We start from the raw sequence: 17040 nt of genomic DNA, 5'->3' as shown, positions 1-17040 counted from the left end.
GGTGACAGCATTAGACATTAGAAGTGGATCCATAGGTAGAATCACATCTGCAGTTTACTGCATAAAGCATGTGTGCTGTTGTCTTGATTGAGGCAGCATCTTTGTCTGGTGAGTGGGCATTTCTTCCATTTCTGCATATTTAAAAGAGCACTGCACTTTTATAGACAAACTTTATGAGCTATGTTGATTTAACATATGGTCATTATTAGATTTATTTTTGCCTAATGAAGGAGCATTGTACTTTATATGGTCTACAACATGGACTATTTGTTGTAATTCACTATTAGCACTGCATTTTTGTTTTTTATGCCTTTTTCAGGGTTGTGTATTTCTTGTCCCTCTGTGTAGCACTGATAGTTTATTTCTATTTAATATAGTCAGACTTAACTTAAATACATTTTCCCTGTGTGCTGTCACTTTTTTATTTTGCAATGACTGAAAAATTAAGACCATACTACATTTATGTACAGTACAAACACCATAGCTGTTTTAACTACTCAAATAGTTCAATGTTTCAATGTTTCAAATAGTTTTTTATTGGTTTAACTATGCTTATTAATTACATATATCAGTTAAAAAAATAAAAACAATTGCTTAAGAGCAATGCATGTAAATAAGGTAAATTCAAAAACACTAAAAGGTCTATTTATAAATGTTTTCCCCAAAATTCACATAAAACTTTCGCCCAAATGTTACACATTTTCTATTAGGATTCAATTTAAAACGTGTGGATCCTGGGTAAATTTAGTGTGACTCTTGGGTGAAAACATGTATAAAAACACATTCAAATACGTTTTAAGGAACCTTAGGCTTTGGGCAAGGCTCCACATTCCTTTTATTTTTATCTACAGTATACTCTGAACGCTTCCCATAATTATAAACATATGATAAATATTAAGCAATATATATATATATATATATATATATATATATATATATATATATATATGTGTGTGTATTTATTTATAGAGGGAGAGCAAGAGAAACGGAAAAGAAAAATTTTGCACAGACTCAGAATAAATGTGTTTTTATACAGAGCATACAGCAAAAGTGTACATGACTGCTGCACTGAAATAGTGTTTGAAATGTTGCTAATTTATTGCTTGTGTAAGTTCTAGGGAGGTTCCAACTTAAAGTCCAATTGAACTTTAATTTCAAATAAAGGAAATACAGTCCAGGAACATAAAAAAAAAAAGTCTTACGGCTGGTGGTTCCTTTAGAAAGCAGCCACAGCCATAGGCGTCCGCAGGTAGGGGCAAGGGGGGGGCAAGTCAAGTAGCATACCTTTCAGCAGTGAAGAACCACAAGTAACAGCAGTTACATTAGGAGGAACAGAAAATACATTGGATAGTTGGAAGTGGAACAGCTATTTCTAGAAAGATCATATCATCTGTTTTGTTCTGTATACAGCTATATATACCCACCTTCCTTCCTGTATTCCTCCATCATCACTGACTACATATATACATCATCTGTCCTGTATACAGCTATATATACACAGGACGGGTGATGTATATCTTCAGTCAGTGATGATGGAGGAAGGTCTCTATATACAGGAAGGAAGGTGGGTGTATATATAGCTTCCTTCCTGTATATAGAGACCTTCCTCCATCACTGACTACAGATATACATCATCTGTCCTGTATACAGCTATATACACCCACCTCAGTGGCGGCTGGTGCTCAAAATTTTTGGGGGGGCGCAAACAAACTGAAAAATACTGAACCCCCCATCAATTGCAGCCACAGTGCCCATCAAATGCAGCCACTTGTGCCCATCATATGCAGCCACTGTGCCAATCATATGCAGCCACATGTGCCCATAATATGAAGCCACTTGTGCCCATCAAATGCAGCCAGGCGCGTCCCCTGGCTGTCACTTCACTAACCCCCCCCCCCACGGCCGGTCCAGCAGCACTTACCGCTTCTGTAGTGGCGGGAAGCGGCGGCTGTGGCTCCTGTGTCCGCTCGGCTCCTCAGTCTTCCTCCGCCGTGTCTCCTCTTCCGCCAAAGTGTTAGGCATCCGAAAGGATCGCCTAATGCTTTGGCCAATCGGGAGAAAGGTCTCTCTGACCTGCCTGCTGATTGGCAGGGAGGAACGTTAGTGCGAAAATAGCGAAAATTCATTCGCTATGCCACACAACAGGGTGGGATCAGGATGCAGTGCTCTGCACCGGAGCCCACCCTATTTTAATGCCTATTAGAGCCCGCCATAGTATTTCATGTGTCCGGCGTCCTGAAAGGGGCCGGGCACATGAATAGGGAAGGCGGCGGAAGTGTCAGGGGGAGGGCACCTACAATGCATGGGCCGCCACTGACCCACCTTCCTTCCTGTATATACTATACCATCCACCCCCTCTATATACACATACTGTATACCCTACGTACTGTACAGGCCGCATTTGATGGGCACAGTGAGGCTGCATATGATGGGCACAGAGAGGCTGCATATGATGGGCACATGCCTGAGCTTTATGTGATAATGACTAAGCCCCTCCCCTTCATGACATTGTCAAAGAGGGGCGGAGCATGGGTGACCTTAAAAATATGCTCCCCCTCCTGAAAAAAGTTCTGTGGATGCCCATGGCCACAGCCTGAGTAGAAAAGCCTGTCCACTTCCAGTATGCTGTAGAGAAGAACCCTTGCTCTCTGTGTGGCAGCTGTGATCTCTTTGCAGACGTCTGACACACAAGTGTCACCTCAGATCTTAACTCTTAACATTATTGTAAAATCAAGTAACAAACATGTTATACTTACCTGCTGCAATGGTTTTGTAAAGAGCAGCCCTAATCTTCCTCTTCTTGGGTCTCGCACAGATGCTCCTGCCACGATCCCAAACCGCGCTGTCTGCATCCATTGATACAGACAGTGCGGCTCGGCCCCACCCCCTGTTCCTTTGTCACAGAATTTGATTGACAGCAGGAGCCAATGGCTTCTGCTGCTAGCAAGTTGCCCTGTGCAGAGAGAGAGTAGAGAGGGCTGCTCCTCTTGCACAGCACTGGATCGAAAATGGGCTCCAATAAGTATAATGTGGGGCTGGAGGATGGAGCTGCACACAAGGTTTTTTGTTTTACCTTAATGCATTTTATGCATTAAGGCAGGGGTGCCAAACCTTTTGAAGAGCGAGGGCCACTTAAGCGACTTGGTAATCGGTCATGGGCCACAATAAGTGGGGTGGGCGGATGGCAGGTCCATGTCCACGCTACATATGCAGAACAGACACGAGCACAGCCCACTCTACTCTATGAAGCCCACTTTACTCTACCTTTAACTTAATACCTTTAATAACAGTCTTCTCTTCAGGTATTTCCGGCTGTTGCTGTTCCAGGAAGAGTGCATTTCGTATCACTCCGCCTGTCACAGGAGTCGGCACTATACAGGAATCATTGGCTAATGCTCCGCAGCCGCTTGCTTCCTCTGCCGCCGGCTTCATTCACAACACTGATGCTCTGGGATGGTGGGTCGGGAACCCGCATTCTAGGCTTAACCCGCCATCCCAGAGCTGAAGGTCACAAGTCACATCAGAGGACTCCGCAGGCCGAATGTGGCCCCTGGGCCGCTGGTTGGGCACTAAGGTAAAAAACCCTCTACCTTTGCAACCACTTTTAATCAGTAAAGCTCATGCTCCTTGCTGACTAGAGAGCTCTAGCTCTGACTGAGCAAGGGATGAGATGGACTTCTGCAGAGAGACGGCTGCTACCTCACAAAAGCAAGGGTTCTTCTCTGCAACTTGCTGGTAGGGAACAAAGGTTTCTACTCAGGCTGTGGCTGCTTTCTTAATGAAAACCAGTTGAAAGACCTGGCACACCTTGGTGGGAATTAACAAACCTTCCTATGCCATTATAATAAAGCAGGCGCGATTGGCAAAAATTGGTAGACCAGTTTCCATGCCTAATATAAAATACTATTCAATATAGTTTTAGATGAATTTTATAATATAATAATATGCAATATAAAAAAAGTATTGTAAGTCCCTGACAGATTGACCCTGCTATACAGGATGTGGCCTGTCTACTGGTAACCTGCAAGACAGCTCACATGCCTCTCTCTGCCCATGCAGTAAACACACTACGGTACATGGACAGAGCCTTTATATAGGCAGGGAAACCTCCTTTCTCTGTCTATATGCCCAGCTGTTGATACAGTCAGAGTTAACAGTGTTCCCCCTCCAGAAAGGGCTTGGGCCAACTTTGTTAATTAGTGCAGAATCTGCTCCATTTTCTCATTTTAGAAGAGTGGTGCAGGCCACTCTTTAGTACTTTCATCTTTTCTGTTTTAATACATCTGAAATGTATGTAGCCAATTTATACTAAGGGTTTAGTTGGGCTTTATGCTTCAAGTTGAAATTCTGCAAAATGTTTTACAACTGCCATACAGAACTGAAGAATACGCTGACTTATTTAAAACTATAAAGGGGTTGTAGAAGTAAGCAATAGCTCAGTTGTTAATAATTAGGATACAATACAAGTACTTTTCATTTTGTTGAATGAAAAATCAAATGCAGTATCGATTGTGCTTGTATAAAGAATCAATGTACCAAATGTTAAACAGTTTGAAGCAAACACTGGGTCCATCCCACTGATGTTGCAGTACTTCAATTCCAGAAGTTTCTGTTAATTCCAGATGTGGTTTGGATCTGTGCTGGAAAGTAAAACCTCATGCCAGCGGCTGACACAACAGAAGGGCCTGCTTTATCACAATTAATGTCTGTGCAGTCTTGCAGCTGTGGCTGTATAAATAGAAGAGAAAAAGTAAGGAGCAAATAAAACTAGAAAGCAAGTAAATGGGGACTGAAAATGTATGGTTTGTAGAAAAAAAATAGAATTGTGGAGCAATTTAAGTTACACTGGACGGCTGGAAATAATTGTTATATGTTTTTTAGGTTTATCATTTTATTCAACAAAATAGACAGGCTTAAGCTGACCTGATGTCTAGAGGTCTCCATAGATCCCCCCTACAGACTAAACACTATAGAGATGGATGAATTTCCTGCTTTAGACTATTGTATTTTGGCAGCAGGAACCCACAGCTACCAGAATACCAGAACAGTGACTGCAGCAGATTGGCAGTAATCACTATACAGCCATCTTTTTTTTTCACCCAGCATTTTCAACTTCTCAATCAAAGTTTGCCGAGTTGGGTGGTGCCAGCAGGGCTACCCACATCATTTTGGTCGATTCACAGAAACCACATGAAATTCAAGCTGTATATAACCAAATTTACAGACTGATGCAGTATTGTGAGAGTGATTTCCTAGGCAATTACAGTTAGGTCCATGTGTGTTTGGACACAGGCACAATTTTCATACTTTTGGCTCTGTATGCCACCAGAATAAAAATAAAACAAAACAATCTAAATGAATGTGAAGCGCAGACTTTCAGCTTTAATTCAAGGGGTTGAACATAAATATCAAGCACAAATTTTAGGAACTGCAACCATTTTTATACACAGTCCTCACATTTTCAGGCTCAAATGTAATTGGACAAATGAATATAATCATAAATAAAATGTTCATTTTTAATATTTTGTTAAGAATCCTTTACTGGCAATGACTGCCTGAAGTCTGGAACCCATGGACAATACCAAAGACTGGGTTTCCTTCTTTCTGATGTTTTGCCGGGCTCTAACTGCAGTTCTCTTCAGTTTTTCTTTATTTGTGGGTCTTCCTGTCTTTAGTTTTGCCATCAGCAAGTGAAATGCATGCTCAATTGGGTTGAGATCAGGTGATTGACTCAGCCATTGCAGAATATTCCACTTCTTTTCCTTCAACAGCTCCTGGGTTGCTTTTGCAGTGTGTTTTGAAACATTGTCCATCTGTACTGTGAAGCGCCGTCCTATCAACTTTGCTGCATTTGGCTGAATCTGGGCTGACAGGAAATCTCTAAACACTGCAGAATTCATCCGGCTGCTTCTGTCATATCATCAATAAACACCAATGACCGAGTGCCACTAGATGCCATGCCATCACACTACCTCCACCATTTTTTTTAGATGTTTGGATCACGAGCTGTTCCAAGCCAACTCCATACTTTTTTCTTCCAGTCATTCTGGTACAGATCATAGTTTCATCCATCTGAACTGGTCTGGCTTTTTTAGATGTTTTTTGGTAAAGTCTAATCTGGCTTTTCTATTCTTCAGGCTTATGAATGGTTTGCACCTTGTGGTGAACCCTCTGTATTTGCTCTTGTGAAGTTTCTTCTTGATTGTAGACTTTGACAATGATACGCCCACCTCCTGGAGTGTCCTTCACTTGTCTGGATATTGTGAATGGGTTTTTCTTTAGCATAAAGAGGATCCTGCAATCATCCACCACTGTTGTCTTTTATTGACACACCAGGCCTTTTTATGTTGCTGAGCTCACCAGTGTGTTCTTCTTTCCTCAGAATGTACCAAACTGTTGATTTGGCCACTCATAATGTTGCTGCTATTTCTCTGATGGATTTGTTTACTTTTTGAAGCCTTACAATGGCCTGTTTCACTTGCATGGACAGCTTCTTTTAAAGCATGATGTGGGTTCACAGCAATAGATTCCAAATGCAAATACCACACTTAGAATCAACTGCAAACCTTTTACCTGCTTAATTGATGAAGAAATAACGAAGGAGTAGCTCACACCTGGCCATGAAACAGCCTTTGATTCAAATGTCCAATTACTTTTGGTTTCTTAAAAAAGGGGGGTGGCTATTCTTAAGAGCTGTAATTCCTAAACCCTTCCTCCGATTTGGATGTACACACCCTCAAATTAAACCAGAGAGAGCGTACTTTTAGACCATATATTTATCGGCGTATAACACACGCTGGCATATAACACGCACCCCAAGTTTAGGAGGGACATTTAAGGAAAAAAAACGTACATTTAAATGCCCATCAATGCAGCCTTATCAGTGTCCATCTGCAGCCTTGTCAGTGTCATTGCAGCCTTGTCAGTGCAGCCTTGTCATTGCAGCCTTGTCAGTGCAGCCTTGTCCGTGCAGCCTTCCCCAGTGTCCATTGCAGCCTTGCTCCAGTGCAGCCTTGCCCCAGTGTCCATTGCAGCCTTGTCAGTGCAGCCTTGCCCCCAATGTCCATTGCAGCCTTGTCCAGATTTAAATATGGCGCTGCCGAGATCTCAGGGACTCGGCGGAGCAGAGCGAGCGCCGCCGAGATCGCAGGGACTGGGCAGGGCCGAAATACACATAGCCGAGAGTACTCGGCTCTTCTCGGCTCCGCTTACAGTCACGCCCAGTCCCGCCCTATGATGGACATAACACAGGTCCAATGGCGGGATTGGGCATGACTGTGAGCGGAGTCGAGAAGAGCCAAGTACACTCGGCTATGTGTATCTCGGCGGAGATCAGCATATAACACATACCCACGATTTTCCCCTGATTTTAAGGGGAAAAAAAGTGCGTGTTATACGCCGATAAATACAGTAACTATAGCTAGAATATGTTTTGGCAAATACATGAAAAAAACTAAAATTGTGCCTGTGTCCAAATATATATGGACCTAACTGTATATGAATTCTCAACTATGATATGTAAACTAAAATGTAAAATTTACCAGTACAGAATCTAATTTTTTTGAACCACCCAAACCCTCTAATCATAAATATACCACTTCTTATAAGTGCCAGATGCAGACTGACTTTAAACCTGACTGCTGCAGCTTGCAGACAGTCATGGTGCTCTTTTTCCCCACTTTTTTGTGTATGTTCCTGTGCCAGTATGTGTTGTCCAGAAACTTTGGAGGGGGGCCTTTATCTTTTATCCACCTCAGCTCCAGAAGATTTACCCCCTTCCTAACCAGGCCATTTTTTGTGATACGGCACTGCGTTCCTTTACCTGACAATTGCTAGGCCGTGCGAGGCTGTACCTAAATAAAACGTATGTCCTTTTTTCCCCACAAAGAGAGTTTTTTTCAGTGGTATTTGATCACATCTGCGGTTTTTATTTTTTGCGCTATAAACAAAAAAGGACAATTTACAAAACAAAAATCTGGAATTTTAAGGATATCTAAAATTCCATATATACAAACATTTAAAAAAATATAAAAAGGGTCGAGGGATGTTTGGGATAGAGGGAGGGGGATGTCAAATTTGGTAAAAAATATATATTTTTTTTTTTTATAACAATAACGATGCACAAGGTGAAATTATAAGTATAGAAGAGATAATATGTATGTTTCATGCACTGCGATATGGAAATGGAAGTATATAATAATTTAACAAGAAAGATAACATTTTTTTTTTTGTCAAATATGTGATAATATAACTTAAATTAGAGCACTAAAGATATATATATATATATATATATATATATATATATATGAATTTTTTTTTTTCTTTTTATAATAACGCACAATGTGATATAATAAGAAAAGAGGAGATAACATGAATGAATTATGCACTGTGACATTGAAATGGAGGTATACATCTTAATGTGTTCTTTTTTTTTTTTTTTGTGAAGGGTGTGGGATAAAGTCATGTATAAAGGGAAATTGTAAGCACAGAAGAGACAATATTTACGTTTTTTGCACCAGGATGTTGAACTGGATGAATTTATGATGGAAAAATAATAATAATACATAAGGGGAAAAGTAAGTATAGAAGAGATAGCTACGTTTTTTATACATTGTATAGGTTGCACTTAATAGGAGGGTTAAGGATTATTTAATGTGTTTTTTTTTTTGTTTTGTTTTTTTGTGAAGGGTGTGGGACATAGGTATGTATAAAGGGAAATTGTAAGCACAGAAGAGACAATATATGTATGTTGCACTTAATAGGATTATTTAATGTGTTTTTTTTTCTTTTTTTCCCCCCCCATAATATCATAAAATATAATGACCCCCCCCCCCCTTACTCCCTTACCCCGTACCCCCCCATCTCTACAGGTGTTTGAAGAAGAAAATGGAGAGAAAGAAGGGAAGAGAAGGGAAAGGGGAAGAGAGGGGAAAAGGGAAATAGGAGGGAAATAGAGAGATAACGAAGTAAAGAGAAGGATAGAGGGCTCAGTAGCGGCAGATAAGTAATATAATGAAATAAGGGTGGATAAAATGAATTGGAAGAAGGAAGATAGAATGTAAGAGTAAGGGAAGGGAAAGAAGGGAGAAAAAGAAAGAACAAAAAAGGAATGAAAACCACCACTTAAAATGCGGCATGAGGCCAGCGATCGGACGGCAGTTCCTGGTCAGCAGGCTCAAAATCCCCCATAGTAGGGAACTTACTTTAGATAGTAAGATAGACTTTGTTTTCGTAAGTCAAGTAGTAGTAGAGTAGATTGTACGAGTGAGTAGTGTGATTGTGTTTGATTTTTTTTTTTTTTTTTTTTTCTTCCTCTCTCTCTCCCTTTTGAATGGGTGAGATTAAATTTTGTTCCTTCAATGCAAGGGGCCTTAACTCTCCCAACAAAAGAAATCAAATTTTAAATTTATTCAATAAACAAAATGTGGATATCATATTGTTCCAAGAGACGCACTTTCGTTCAAATCACATACCAAAACTTAATAATCGAAACTATAATAACTGGATACACGATACATTTTCCCATTCTAAATCAAGAGGGGTATCCATTGCCTTCCACAGGAATGTACCCCATCAAATAATACATAAATATATAGGTAAAGATGGTAGATCCCTGGTCATAAAGGTAGCGATATATGGAAACATTTTCACAATCATTAATCTATATTTCCCAAATTATGATCAAATAAGGATGGGAATAAGGGCTGTAAACAGCGCTATGGAGAAAGCGGAAGGTACAGTGATAATGGGTGGGGACTTTAATTCTATTATGGATATAAAAATTGATACAACTAATATCCACGCTTATAGAAATAAAAGTCAAATAGAGGAATTTAAAGGGACATCAGCAAAGCACCATCTGGTGGATATTTGGAGAGCCCAACACCAAATGGAAAAAAATTATTCATATTATTCTAACATACACGATTCCTATCACAGGATAGATTACTTTTTTATTAACCACTCAGGAATGGTAATGACTCCATCATCAGATATAGGGGGGTTTTTATGGTCAGACCATGCCCTGGTGTTTTTGGAAATTAAGGTAATAGAACGCGAAAAAATAAAAGGTAACTGGGGGCTAAATGATAATTTGTTAAAAGATAAAGAGTGTGTAGAGGATATACGCAAAACAATAAGGGAATTTTTGGAGATTCATGAGAAGGATGAAACATCAATACCCATGTAATGGGAAACATTAAAATGCGTAATAAGGGGGACATTCATCAAGCACGGCTCAAGATTAAAAAAAAGAAAGAATCAAAAGAAATCCCAGTTAATAAAGGAAATAGAGGAATTGGAAATAAAACATAAACAGAGTCTTAACTCATCAGATAAAATAAAATTAAAAGGGAAAAGAATGGAACTACAAGCCATGCTTGATGAGGAATCTCTTAGGATTAGGGATCGAAGAAGAGCACAATGGTATCAGCAGGGAAATAAGACAGGGAAAATACTGGCTAAAACATTAAAAGAACAACAATCCACAACATCTATAATTAAAATATTAAAAACAGACGGGATATATACATACAACCCAAAAGAAATATTGGAGGAATTCCATGCATATTACTCTAATTTATATAATATTAAAACATCACGGGGGGAAAAAGAGGGAGGAAATGGACAGGGAAAAAATCAAAAAATACATTGAAGAAACAGCCCTGCCGAGATTCCCTAAAGAAACATTTGAGGCCCATGTAAAAACTATTGGCCCATTTCTTTAACCAACATAGATATAAGGCTATATTCTAAAATTATTGCGAATAGAATAACACCAATCCTACCTAATTACATAAAATTAGATCAAGATGGATTTACGAAAGGTAGAGAAACTAAAGATAATATCATAAAGACATGTACACTGATGGAATTCGCCCAAAAAGCAGCCACTGAAACATGTATGATGGCAGTAGATGCCGAAAAAGCATTTGATAGGATAGGGTGGGGCTTCTTGGAAGAAACACTAATACAACTCGGCACGGGTCCGAAAATGCGTAGTAGGATCTCCGCTCTGTATTCTAACTCGAAAGCAAAAGTGAGATTAAGCGGCATATTATCAAAGGATATAAAAATAACGAACGGAACCCGCCAGGGCTGTCCCCTGTCCCCTTTATTGTTTGTATTAATAATGGAACACCTAATTACAGCAATCAGAAATAATAAAGATATAAAGGGAATAAAGGTGGGTGGAAAAGAGTACAAGATAGCGGCATACGCAGATGATCTGCTAATATATATAACTAACCCCTTAATAACTATCCCAAACCTGATGAAGGAATTTAGAAGATTCGGGGAATTAAGTCACTTCAAAGTAAATTACGATAAATCAGAAATATTGAATATATCAATAAACGAAAAAATATATTCACTTATGCAAAAAGATTTTCCATTTAAATGGAAGCTAGACGCAATAAAATATCTAGGAATCTTTATAACAATAGATTTGAAACAACTACAGGGGATGAACTATGAAGAAGCAATTCGAAAGGCTATTAAATTACTACAGAAATATGATAAATTATAATATTAATGGAGGGGAAGAGTTAACATAGTAAAAATGGACATATTACCAAAACTTCTTTACATATTTCAAACAATACCATTGGAACCCCCCAAAAAAGCTGATGATGGAGTTAAGGAAAGCTATAGTCGAGTTTATATGGGCACATAGAACTCCCCGGATAAAAAGAGAAAATCTAATAAGGAAAAAAAGAAATGGAGGGCTTGCGTTACCAGATTGCGTAAAATACCTGCAGGCAGCATCAATGACCAGAATAGTAGACTGGTACCATAATAAAGAAAAAAAGCAATAGGTTAGTATGGAATAAGAAATAGTGGGACCCCAATTAAAAGTTCTTCCATGGATAGAGCCCCACTTAAGACCTAAAAGAAATGAACTAACACTCTTTGTAAAAGCTACACTAAAGATATGGGACGATATAGTGAAAGGGGGGAAGCTCTCCACGTTGACTGGACCTATGACTCCATTGTTTCTCAATCCCGAGTTCCCTCCAGCTATGGGAGTTAAAAATTTTCTAAAATGGAATAGATCTGAACATACAAGACTGGTACAAGTCCTTGAGAATGGGAAAATAACCACACTGCGGGAACTGGGATTGGAAAATGAAAATAAATGGTTGCAGTACCAACAATTAAGGAGGTTTATAGAGCCCAAAATATTTAAGATAAATAGACCATTAACCAAATTTGAAAAATTACTGCTGAGAGAACAAACTCCAGTTAAGAATCTATCGAAGATATATGATGAATTAATTCCGAATAACCCCCTCAAAGAGATAACAAACATAAAGAAGTGGGAAGCAGAAATGGGTAAATCCTTATCAGAGGAAGAATGGGAAAAGGTTTTCGAAGTTATACATAGAACAACCATAGCAAATAAATATCAAGAGAGAAACTACAAAATTGTAATGAGATGGTATAGGAGTCCAGTTACCTTAAATTTAATCAATAAAGGAAATACAGATTTATGCTGGAGGTGCAAAACAGAAAAAGGAACAATGGAACATATATGGTACGGATGTCGCCTGGTGAGAGGATTCTGGAACGAGATATTCGAGATTTATTACAAGGTATCAGGAGTAGAAATAACCCCAAGTATGGAAATCTCGTTGCTGTCTCTGATACCGAAATCAGTAAAGACAATTAAAACAGATATCATCCACCATATGACATCCGCAGCAAGAACAATAATAGCAAGAAATTGGAAAAAAATAAGGAGTCCAACAATAACAGACTGGATATGTGAAATGAACGAAATCCAATACATGGAAAAACAGATAAGAGAAGAAGGATATATAACAAATCAATTACCAGAAAGTTGGCAAAGATGGGATGAGTTTCGGTCATCGAGAGAAATATTAGAATATCTATAATAAATTGTAGAAGGAGCGAGGGTTGAAGAAAGGGAAAGAGGAAATTTTTTTTTTTTTTTTTCTGTGTGTGTATGGTAGAGTTATGAATGTTAACATAGATATTGGGGGGGTGGGTAGGGGGGACGAGATCTTAAGGGTTAAGGATGAATAGGTTTGGATATGTATGGTTTTACAGTTTGTAAAAAGGAAAAATTATTATGTACCTGAAGCATGGAGTACACGCTGTAGAATTGTTTATGTTCAATTGGGATGTTATGATACAAATGATTGTTTTATATGAAATTTAATAAAGAGAAATTGTAAACAAAAGAAATTCTGCTATAAAACATATCCAATATAAAATATAAAAAATCTAATTTCTTCATCAATTTAGGCCAATATGTATTCTGCTACATATTTTTGTTAAAAAAGCCCAAGCGTATATTGATTGGTTTGTACAAAAGTTATAGCGCCTACAAACTATGGGATATATTTATGGAATTTTAATTTTTTTACTCGTAATGGGGCGATCAGTGACTTATAGTGGGACTGCGATATTGCGGCGGACAAAATGGACACTGACACTTTTTTGGGGTCCAGTGACATTATTACAGTGATCAGTGCTAAAAATATGCACTCACTGGCTGGGAAGGGGTTAAAGGAGAAGTCCAGCCTGAGCTTTCCTTTTAGGCTGGGCTTCTCCTCTGGGTCACAGGAGTGCAATCCGTTTTGCACTCCTGTGACCCGTTTTTCAGCGGAGAGTGGTCTGAAGTCCGCTCTCTGCTGACATCACTGCCATCAGTTGAGGTAGCGCGTCATCCTGACTGCAGTCTAAGGCTGGCCACCCACTGATCGAAATTCAGCCTGTTAAGCAGGGACTACCCAAATCCCGATCAGTGTGTGGCCGTTCCTGCCCGACAGTCAATCATTTGATCGACTTCTGTTGAAAGAACATGCTGGAAAACCTCTCTTGATCAGTTGCTGATTAGTATATTCTGACAGCTGTGGGTATCGCTGTAATTATACATTGTCCTGGTGATAAGGGATTCCCTCGTCCACCTAATTTCTGGACTGCAAATTTATGTGGTTCAGGGACTGGTTTTCACAGCTATACCTGGATAAAACAGAGGGCATTTTTCTGATTGTACTTTAACAGGCTACAGAAACAACTTCTGTACCTTGTTACAATAGTTTGTAGGGCTGAGGCAAGTCAGAAATGCCATACTGATTACCATTCAGAATCAGTGAAGTTTTATAAACTATTTGCAAAAGATCAGCCCTATATTGCAGACATTCATAGTTATTGTAAAAGTGTACACAAAGCATACAGTCATTGTCGTCATTCTTCAATAAAGAATAATTCAAGTTCTGTCTTCTTTTCAAGGAATACAAAATGCACATTGCTATTGATACTGGTTAATAGTGTTGGGCGAACAGATCAAGTCGAGCGTAATTTCGGCCCGAAATTTGGCTGTCTGCCCATTTGGCGAACACCCGAATTGATGGGGCTTTCGACCGTTTGTTCGGCCCACCGAATGCCCCACAATGCACTGCGCACCGCACCCTGATTGGGTGAAGCATGATTGGAAACAGTCATGATGGCTCTCTCCAATCATGGCTCATTGCTCATAGTCCCCCCCCCACACTATAAAAGGTTCCTTCACAGAGAAGCCATTTACAGTGTGATATTGGAGTGGAGCTAGATAGAACAGGGCTCTGTTCATTGCTACTAGCGAGTTAGTATGCTATAGTGTGCTATTGTGATTCTGTTGTGAGTGTAAAGTATCAGTGTAGTGTGAATTAAGTGACAGTGCAGCATGGGTGTAGTGCAACTGTTCATTTTTACTGTAGTGTCAGTTTAGTGTCAGGGCAGGTTTCTTGCAGTATATTGAAGTGCATTAGTGCACTTTTATTGCAGTATATTGAAGTGCACCAGGGCACTTTTACTGCAGTACATTGAATTGTGTCAGTGCACTTTTACTGCAGTATATTGAAGTGCGTTAGTGCACTTTTACTCCAGTATATTGCAGTGCAGGGGTGTACAAACTTTTTTCAAAGAGGGCCATATTTGATGAAGTGAACATGCGTGAGGGCCGACCATTTTGCCTGACATTCTTACAACCATTAACCACTGCCCAACAAGAATTCCCTTGCCTTTGTGGCTGTGTGTGAGTAAAGAGATGAGCTTGGGCGTGTTATTTGGATATACCGTATTACTTTAAGAGGGAAGTTTCAGAAAAAAAACGTAACCACTTGACGACTGCCTCACGCAGATATACTGCGGCAGAATGGCACGGGCAGGCAAAATCACGTACCTGGTACGTGATTGCTTCCCGCGGGCGGGGGGTCCCATCGGACCCACCCCGGTGCCCGAGGCAGTCACCTTTGGTCTGGCAGTGATCAGAGATGAGGGGGAGGCCATCCATTCGTGGCCCCCCCCTCGCGATCGCTCCCAGCCAGTGAGAATCTTCCCCTGCCTCTGTGTAGTACACAGAGGCAGAGGAAATGATGTCATCTCTCCTCGGCTCGGCATTTTCCGATCCGGCGCTGAGGAGAGAAGACTGAAATGTGAGTGAAAACACTACACACACACAGTAGAACATGCCAGGCACACAAAAGACCCCCCTTTACCCCCCGATCACCCCTCCCCCCCATCACACTGACACCAAGCAGTTTTTTTTTTTTTTCTGATTACTGCATGGTGTCAGTTTGTGACAGTTATGCCCCGGTCGGACATTGATCGGACATTCCGACAACAAAATCCTAGAATTTTTTCCGACAGATGTTGGCTCAAACTTGTCTTGCATACACACAGTCACACAAAGTTGCCGGAAAATCCGATCATTCTGAACGTTGTGACGTAAAACACGTACGTCGGGACTATAAACGGGGCAGTAGCCAATAGGTTTCATCTCTTTATTTATTCTGAGCATGTGTGGCACTTTGTCCGTCGGATTTGTGTACACACGATCGGAAATTCCGACAACGGATTTTGTTGTCGGAAAATTTTATAGCCTGCTCTCAAACTTTGTGTGTCGGAAAATCCGATGGAAAATGTGTGATGAAGCCTACACACGGTCAGAATTTCCGACAACAAGGTCCTATCACACATTTTCCGTCGGAAATTCCGACCGTGTGTACGGGGCATTAGTGTGGTAGGTCAGTTAGGGTTAGCCCCCTTTAGGTCTAGGATACCCCCCTAACCCACCCTAATAAAGTTTTAACCCCTTGATCACCCCCCGTCGCCAGTGTCGCTAAGTGATCATTTTTCTGATCGCTGTATTAGTGTCACTGGTTACGCTAGTTAGGGAAGTAAATATTTAGGTTCGCCGTCAGCGTTTTATAGCGACAGGGACCCCCATATACTATCTAATAAATGTTTTAACCCCTTGATTGCCCCCTAGTTAACCCTTTCACCACTGATCACCGTATAACCGTTACGGGTGACGCTGGTTAGTTCGTTTATTTTTTATAGTGTCAGGGCACCCGCCGTTTATAAACCGAATAAAGGTTTAGCCCCCTGATCGCCCGGCGGTGATATACGTCGCCCCAGGCAGCGTCAGGTTAGCGCCAGTACCGCTAACACCCACGCACGCAGCATACACCTCCTTTAGTGGTATAGTATCTGAACAGATCAATATCTGATCCGATCAGATCTATACTAGCGTCCCCAGCAGTTTAGGGTTCCCAAAAATGCAGTGTTAGCGGTATCAGCCCAGATACCTGCTAGCACCTGCGTTTTGCCCCTCCGCCCGGCCCAGCCCAGCCCACCCAAGTGCAGTATCGATCGATCACTGTCACTTACAAAACACTAAACACATAACTGCAGCGTTTGCAGAGTCAGGCCTGATCCCCGCGATCGCTAACAGTTTTTTTGGTAGCGTTTTGGTGAACTGGCAAGCACCAGCGGCCTAGTACACCCCGGTCGTAGTCAAACCAGCACTGCAGTAACACTTGGTGACGTGGCGAGTCCCATAAGTGCAGTTCAAGCTGGTGAGGTGGCAAGCACAAGTAGTGTCCCGCTGCCACCAAGAAGACAAACAGGCCTGTCGTGCCCATAATGCCCTTCCTGCTGCATTCGCCAATCCTAATTGGGAACCCACCACTTCTGCAGCACCCGTACTTCCCCCATTCACATCCCTAACCAAATGCAGTCGGCTGCATG

The 17040-nt window shown here is 40.7% G+C and overlaps 1 protein-coding gene across 5 annotated transcripts in view; it reads right to left on the bottom strand.

Annotated features, from left to right (window-relative positions):
* Positions 1-17040, bottom strand: part of PLEKHA6 (pleckstrin homology domain containing A6) — a 1624617-nt gene that overhangs the window by 28231 nt on the left and 1579346 nt on the right. For 4 of the 5 annotated variants that reach the window (XM_073615840.1, XM_073615839.1, XM_073615838.1 and 1 more), the window contains one exon: positions 903-4728. The exons of the other annotated variant lie outside the window; for it this stretch is intronic. The gene's annotated coding sequence lies outside the window, so the exon portion shown is untranslated. Of the gene's footprint in view, positions 1-902; positions 4729-17040 lie in introns of those variants that run through there. 5 annotated transcript variants of the gene reach the window in all.

This window comes from Aquarana catesbeiana, linkage group LG02 (genome assembly GCF_042186555.1).
Source record: "Aquarana catesbeiana isolate 2022-GZ linkage group LG02, ASM4218655v1, whole genome shotgun sequence".
Classification (NCBI taxonomy): Eukaryota; Metazoa; Chordata; class Amphibia; order Anura; family Ranidae; genus Aquarana; species Aquarana catesbeiana.
Note: the sequence above shows the minus strand (reverse complement) of the source record. Positions and strands in the feature narration are given on the sequence as shown.